Source organism: Pinus tabuliformis, chromosome 5_1, assembly GCF_031772625.1.
Source record: "Pinus tabuliformis cultivar Carrire ecotype Pingquan chromosome 5_1, CPIR1, whole genome shotgun sequence".
Lineage (NCBI taxonomy): Eukaryota > Viridiplantae > Streptophyta > Pinopsida > Pinales > Pinaceae > Pinus > Pinus tabuliformis.
Window position 1 is genome coordinate 945,256,925 of NC_142305.1, and position 8,824 is coordinate 945,265,748.

General features: G+C 39.1%; 1 pseudogene; it reads right to left on the reverse strand.

The window, feature by feature from the left end:
* Positions 1–6,402: 6,402 nt before the first annotated feature.
* LOC149167896 (syntaxin-111 pseudogene) lies at positions 6,403–7,317 on the reverse strand (annotated as a pseudogene).
* Between the last annotated feature and the right edge of the window lie 1,507 nt (positions 7,318–8,824).

Sequence of the window (8,824 nt, forward strand, 5' to 3'; positions counted from 1 at the left end):
AAATTGTGGGCGCGGAGCGCGAAATGTATGATAGCGTCACAGGGTTTTCCGCCCTAGTCTTGTAATGTAATGTTGGCCTACCCATGGTCCGTGGACCATGGGAGTGTATAAATAGAGCGAGGCTCTAAGTGTAAAAGAGCTAACTAAGGAAGTAATAGATAGCACAGAGCAAGTGTCTAAGTGTGTCTTGGGTCGTAGAGTAGGAGAAGGCTTTGCAGTTGAGTGCGCAGAGGCCTAGTTGTCCACAGCTGAGTGCATGGACCCCTGCAGCTGAGTGCACGGACCCCTGCAGCTGAGTGCGCAGGGTGGAGTCGAGTCTGTAACCGAGGAAGAAAATAATAAAAAGAAGTTTTATTTTAATTCTGTGTCTCTGTTCTTGGGTTATTACCTGTTTGATATAAATTGCAAATATACTATTTATTTACTCTGCGCACCTGTATGAATGATTTATATTGCCAAGTACAACTTAATGCATACAAGTAGGCTAAGTTAATAAACTAACAGTGGAATACTAGTAGGGACTTGGGTAATAACATCATTCGGCCCTCGAGTAGGGCTGCACGAAGGCAACAACTTAGGTTGCGATGTACGGGTAAGTGCGCGCGGGGTCGAACCACGAACCACTTGAACTCATCAGACATCTCCAGGGTGTGGAAACCTAGTTCTAGCACCCTCCCATACTACTTTGGGTGAGACCTCAATCCATGCTCCGCGGACTATTGCCGAAAGGGCCAGTACTACTGTGATTTGTTTGGCTACATCACCTTTGAACTTGGGTCAGGCCCCAACAAGCCAAAAAATGGTTCCGTTGCCAGGAACGGGATCTGCATAAGAGATGTCTGATGTCGTGTCACTGGAATCCAACAAAGAAAGAAATTGAAGAGTGGTTGGACAAAAATATTCACGAGTTCGCGACGTAGGAAAATAGGAATCCATGAGTATCAAAGGAACAGTGATTAGAGAGCTACTTATATATGGAAATCCACGAAATTTTCTTTGCATCCTTCCCCTCTGAGTTGTACGAGTGGATCGCAAAGCTAGTAGACAGTCAAGGAAGGTGTAGGCTCGACAAACTAATTGTGTGGACTCCAGAATTGGTGCGCAGACTAGAAGCATCAGAAGATAAGATCACACACGCTATGGACCATTGGATTGATCAAATTATAGGGGGGTTTATCACCGAGTTCACGATAGATACTTCAGTCAGCTACAACGAGGCAGAACGACGCTTCCTCAAAGGACCACGAGGTAAGTACGTTAAATCTTTGAACACTTGGATTAAAATGCTACTGTGCGAAAAGCGGGTTATGTGAATAAATTGATGTTTGGGGCTACGCGAAGTGGGAGGATCTATAGAAACAAAGGTAGCGCAGAGATAGAGACTAGCCCTTTGATTTCACCTCAGCAATAAAGCAAGGAAGAGATCGTGAAAGTTTCCAAGAAGTGCGATCGGTCTGATAAGGCAACAAATTCTGTGCATACCACCTCCACCTACACCACTAGTAGTTTCACCATCTTCACCCCCATCTCTGCCCACACCACCTCCACCACCACCACAGTTCAATATGGTGAGCGCAATAAAGTTTTTGGCATTTAAAGGAGTAAGGAACGAAGATCCGGACCAATTTTGGTTCGTGGTAAAGGCTGTATGGGAAGTGCAAGGAATCACGAATAACAACATAAAGAAGGCAACGCTAGTAAGTGCGTTGCAGGATCGCTTCTGACATGGTACATTAAGCATTCCAATGACAATCCAAACGCAAGGATCGCGGATATCCAAGCTGCGCTAAACAGGGAATTTAGCAGGCCAAAATCAGAGACACAGTCGATTATCGGGTTTAAGGAAATTGCGATGCTTCTAGGCGAGACCCCCGGGAGCTGGATCAGAGATTGAAGGGAATGATTCGCAAAGCCAACATGACCTTAATGGATGGGCAACACCGCGCATGGTTTGTAGTGTCACTAACGCCGCTATCACAGCAGAAGCTATCCACTTAGGCCGAAGCTTTGGAGATTGCAATGAGACTGCACAAGACCCCAATACAAGATCCTAGTCTGGGAATCCAACAGATCCATGCGCAGTTGAAAAATCTGTGTATGGAGATGCAGAGTTTGAAATAGGACAGGACAACTCGCCCAGAAGCGCGTGAGGAGGTATGGCGCATAAAGTGAAAATGCCAGGGAAATGACAAGGACCATTGTCCAGTTTTCACAAACTACCTGTCGGGAGGAGGACCAATGCCATTAAGACTAGAGGCACAAGTAGGATCGAGCACGGTGCCTGCATTATGGTGTGTGATTTGTCAAATAGGAGGAAAGCATGCTACAGATAACTGCCACCTATTACAGAAGTATATGTAGACGTCCCAACATTTGTTCTATAATTTCTGTATATCAGTAGGCCATGATGAGCGCACATGTAGAAGTTATGAACTGATGATGGATCAGACCCCTACCTACAGAGTTCAGGCCGAAACATAAGCCCTTGACCAAAACACAGGGATGGTACGCACTGGATTTCAGGTGCGCGGACGGGGTCGAGGTGGAATGGGACCAGGAAGGGGCCGCGGAACAAATGATTTGTTATAATTGCGGAGGGCCAGGGCATTATGCCCGCGATTGTACAAATCTAATGAGAGCATCATGTTTATATTGTACCCAGTTTGATCATGAGATGGAGGACTGCCCCACACTGATAGTGAGGTTGTGCGATAAAGGAACACTCTAGCCTCCCCCGACTCAAAACCTGCAAATGATGAGGTCTGAGCCGCGCGAAGAGGACCCGAATATAAACATCGTGCTTCGAAGTGGTATTATGACAGGAGATGACAAGGGCAAGCAGCCTGAAGAGAGTGCCTGGGTTCGCAAGGCTCCAACAAAGGAACCAGAGTTCAATTTGGAGCGCGTGAAGGAGAAATTCATGGAAGCTAAGAAGAGCTTCATGGAGGCCTCCACTTTAGGTAGTAAAGACAAACTAGAACTGGAGATGGACCCATCAATGCTCACTACCTTTCTGGAGACATGCATGAAGCTGCTACACAACAACAAGGTTGTAAAGGGACTGCAAGAACTCATCACTAGGTGCGTTGGGTTAGGAGAACCACGCGTAGTCCGGAAGCTCGGGAAGCACACAACGCGAATAGGAAGGGAGATGAGATTGATTGCGAAAATCAAGGAATATGAAATGGATAAAGTAATTCTGGATCTAGGATCGGACGCGAACGTCCTGTCGAAGCAAACATAGGAGCGCATGGGCAGGCCCGCATTGCAATGGTCTCCTATTCAATTGCGAATGGTGAACCAGCAAAAGATCCTACCAATGGGAAGATTGTAGGGAATAACGGTAGATATCAAAGGTGTGAGAGCGCTTGTAGATTTCGAAGTGATAGATATTGTCGATGACAACAATCCCTATCCCATGCTACTAGGAATAGATTGGGCCATTGACATGAATAGAGTGATAAATCTAAAGAAGGGCAAGATGATTTTTGAGAAAAAGTCACTACGTGTAGTGGTATTTTTAGACCCTGCGAAAGGATCGGGCTACACAGAGCCAGTGCGCGACGATGAGAGCGATGACGATCTGGACTGTATCTACAAGATAACCACGTGGGATTAGGACTGGGTGAATCCTACAGCGGATGGCAAGATTTCATGGGAGCGCGAAAGCTCCTACACCTCAGATTCAAATGAGGAAATAGAACGATGGCAAAACCGGTTACATGAGGTAACCACACTCAATTGCAACATGATGGTAAGATCACTGCGGTGTGTGTCAATAGAGGTAAGGGATTTGCCTACATATGACGGGTTGATAGCGGTGGACGATTTCCTGAACAAATTTGAAAGAGAGGTGCCAGAATAGCAGCGATTTGATGCTCTGAAATGGGCACTGCGCGCTACACCCACAAGGTGGTGGGGTACGCATCAAAGAAGTTTTGGGGACTGGTGTGAATATAGAAGGGTGATGCTTATAAGGTTTGGAAAGCCTCAAATGTGGATGGAAGCCGGGTATGATGGACGAAACAGCCTGTGTGCCCACCTCTCCCGATGGGTACATGCATATGGTACGTGACCTGCATGAATGCACACCGTCCTCACGATAGGAAACAGGACCAACAAGTAGGCACGGGCAAGACGATGGCGTGAATGATGAAGTATGATAAGACCAAGCGTGTCGAAGATTATCCATGTGGAAGCCTTTGACAAAGTATGCGAAGTACTGAACATGGTACACCATGTGAGATGCACTGACTGGGATCTGTGCGTACCAACTGTTCTATGGGCAAAGGAATGCCAATAGTGTTTTGGGGTTGCTTTTATCTTTCAAATATATATACAATAATATTTGAAATAGAAATGTCATTTTTTTAAATTAATTAATTAATTTATTAAATATGGTAAAACCTATCATCACTTATTTGTCAATAAAAATGAGGAAGTCATCATTTACTGGTATCTAAGAATGCACAGTGATCCATAATTGTTATTAAAAAAACCATGATTTCTCAAATAATTCCTTAGTTATCCACTTTCTTTCTTGCTACATGCCTATAAGTTTTGAGTCATTACCCTATTTTATTAAATATAAGGTTTTATCCAATCATAAATAGTATTAAGTCTTAATTCAAGATCAATAAGCAATTTTTACTTAGATATTATCCCCAAAAAAACAACAACTATATTTGTGGTCATTGTCCACGCTACCTCTAATAAGGTCATAGATTCACAATTAACATCTTAATTTTGATCTGGTACATAAAATGGGATACTAATTTTTTACTTTATGATCTTTTACATATAATATTGGTACTAAAAATTAATCACCAATAAATATCTATATTTATATTAATAAAAATACAACAGTGTTTTTTATTTAATTAAATTTATAATAATAAAAACAAAAACAATTTTAAACACGGGGTAATTAGTATGGTTTAGTTGAACATGGAATCTACTCGTGCCACACTAGTACGAAATTCGTCCACTTGTTGATTCCTCTAAAAAAGAAATTGTATCACAAAATTATAAGAACAACTCAATTACCAATTCTTCAAAAAATAAAAATAAAATTATAATAATAAAATATTTTATGTAAAGGGTGTTTAAGCTGAAATCCATTAGACTAAGTGACTTTTTTGGAATAGTAATTGTAAGTGAACTAACTTTATTTAATTAGGATTTTTTTAATAATTTTTTTAAATATAATTTTATATAATACAACAAAGTGAATTATTTAAATTTATAAAAATGATTATTTATATATTTGTTAATGTAAAATGTAAAATTTAAATTTATAAAACATGGAAATGTTTAAAATATCCCAAATGCAAAATAAAATATTTAAACTCATGAAAAATTAGTGATCAATAAATTAATTATTTATGTTGATAAAAGAGTGTTCATAAATTAATTATTTTAAACAATTTTTTTTAAACGCTTTTTTTATAATAAATTTTGCAGAATGATCAATCTCTTGACCCATGACTATAAATGTTAAAAAATATACTATTAAAAACCAATGATAAATTAGTCATATGAATGAGGCTCACATTAAAGTTGAGCCATAACTAAATGAGTTTGAATATTATACATAATTAATCTAAAAATATATATAATAATATTTTAATTAAAAAATCCTTTCAAATAAAATGCTTTTTTTACAACTATCCAACTTCTTTGCATATATTCTTACTTGTCACATGAATAGCAAGGCCAAATTTATGAAGTTAAAATGAAAGGCAATAGATACAAAAGCAAGTGGTCACATTGTTCAAAATCTTCCCACATCAATAAATAAAATTATTAATTCTCTTAATATATTCAAAGGGGTTTTCTCTTGAGATGAATAACATAACTAAAGCAATCACTTACGAAATTTTTTTTTACCTAAGTTTCCAGAATTTAATATGGTTATTCATTTTGTAGAACTTGGCGTTGGGACAGATTGTAATCATAGTTCATACAAAATTTCGTTCCAAAAAGAAGGTTTATGAGAGTATAGAATGTAAGTGTTTTAACAGACCTTCAACTATCGATGGGACCTCTGGTTGGAATTTCCTTATTTCTAAAAGAAGAGGACATTTCAACTTCTAAATAAATGGAAATTATATCAGAAGAGCAATGAGCAACACAAAGTCTTTATAACTAAAAAAATGAATCAACTTATAGAATTCAATTAATTAATTGAGAATTGTTTATTCCAACATCAAAATACGTGTTTTAGAACATGCATTACAATGAAGCTTGTTGTAATGTGAGGTGTGGCTGCGAAACCTTGAATAAATTCATTTGATACAACAATGGCTTTATAGCAGTTTCCTAGCCCGTTCTCGTCCCTTGCATAACTCATTCCCAATGGAAATACAATGTTGCACCCTGATTCTGAAGTGATTCCCCTCTTTATGATTTCTTGATGCTCGTTTCTATAGGAACAACAATAATGAGGATGAGTATCAATAACATAATGATGCCAATGCACATACATTTTCAACTTCTTTTATTATGCTTTTTTGCAGTATAAATTTGTTTAGTTCCATGTTCAACATAGTTAGAAGAATGGGAAATATTGTATTGAATATAATTGAGCTGCTCACCCTATGCCTCAACAAGCATGACCATATAAAGGAAAACTTGATGCAACTCGAGTAAACTCCGATAAATCTCTTTAACAACATCATGCTGCTCCTGTATTTCATGGATAGTTTCATGAATATGACCTCGACCTTTCTCTTGGATGGCTTTCTAGAGAACGCTTTCATTCTCTCCTATTGAAACAATCTTTCCAAGCGCGTCTTCATCTGAATACTCGCCTTTTATATTATAGACTCTTTGTTGAACAATATTTGTATAATCCCCCATTATCTTTTTCCTCAAAATCTTAAACTCCCCCATCGAATCCTTAAGCTTTTTCACAGAGTGTTTGTAATGGAGATCCTGGTTCTATTTGTGGGCATTCTTTACATCTAAGAAATCTATGTCTTTCCATATTGGCTTTGGCCAGTGCTTCAAGATTTCCTTTCACCAATTTATCCTTCTTGAGGACTTCTACCACATCCTTATCCATGTGATCCCTCAATCCTTTCATAGCATGCGCTTTAGGAGATGTTTTACTCTCTTCATTTGCATGTTGTAGTTTCCCAAACAAATTGCTTCCATATCTTGTTTGATGCTCCCAACTTGTTCAATGAATTGACATAGGTTCCTATCATTACCATTTTTTTCCATTTCCACCTGGGTACCAACTTCGAAGTCCCTCATAGACTCCTGTTTGAAATCCTCGTAGTTAGAAAATTATTTATTAAGGATATTGTTCATATTTCCTGATTATTTGCCTAAGAAATGTTTTTTTATTGAATTTAGTCCACCCTTGAGGAATGTGTAACACCCCCTCCCCACATTTACCTACTTTTACAAGCCCTCCAGGTAAATGTGAAGCGGAGTTCCACTATGACTTAACCCAACCTCCTAGCTCTAGTTAAGGAAGTGGGGTATACAACTGTGACTTATTGACCAAACATTAACATCCTATAGGGCCTACAGGTCACTCAGAGGATGAAAAACCACCTCGGGTGACCAAAACTTGAGTTGGGGCTGCTCCTCCCAACACTCAAACCCAAACTGCATACATGACAAGGCATGGGTGTGGTCGAAGGCCTCCAATTGCATGCACAACACTGCCTAAGTGCGGTTGTGACCCAATTTGTCCAGTTTATAGTGCGGAGTCCCATGATTTGAGCCACAATTCTAGGACAACCTCCAAACAACTACCCAGAACTGCCTGAGACTTCTCAAAATGATAAATGACATAATGTTAATGCTAAACATACAAAACTTAAACAAGAAATTGACCTAACTAGGCCTAACAATGACAATCATTTCGTCAAACATATAGTGAACATGTGAGTTACATGTTATGACTGCATACACGATCTTAAGAGTTAGAACCTTATTTGAGAATAATTAAGAAGGTCTAATGCCCTCTCTTAATAGCCACAGTAACACTTGTTAGCCCATGCATTCATCAACCATTTATCAACTAATCAAAACATAACAAGAGCCATAACTAGAACATGTTATAGAACCATGCTTATAACTATCATATAACCAAAATAAGAATCATGATAGAACAACCATTAAAGCCATATAATAACAAGTACAAGTACTCATAAATCACCATAGGAAAATAACTCTTATGAACATATGAAAAATCCAACCAAGTCGGGGACTTCCATGTACCACCCAACCATAGATTGGGATGAACCAAATATTTCTTTCAACCAATCACCCTCGTGCCATATTCCAAGCATGAATGTAGGATATCAAAACAAAAACAACCAGGGATTCCCAAAGATTAGACCATCTCCACCCTAAGGCTACCGCGATCTCAAAAAAATGGTCAAGAGATCACGAAGCCTCAGAATTCCTTCACCATCCCTTGAGGAATTTTCCTGTCTCCACCCACCTTTCAAGGGCTTCCCGAGAAAACCATCTCCACCCCCAATCCTTGGGAATTTCCCTGATACCACCTCACCCACCCAAATCCAAAATCTTATGGCAATCCAAATCTCAACAAAAAATGAATCCCATCACATCATCATTATCTAGGAAATGATAAGGCAATGATGAAACCATTGTCAAAACCATGCAAAGCCCATGCCAATGAAAAAAATGAACCAAATACACAAATTCATGTATCAATGCATTCACTCCTCAGCTAGGAAATCACACATGCAACTTGTTACCTGCAAAATATTCCCACTGAAGCCACTTGATCCAAACTTCCTTCTTTGTCCTTTGCTTTCCTTATCCTTCCTTTGATTTC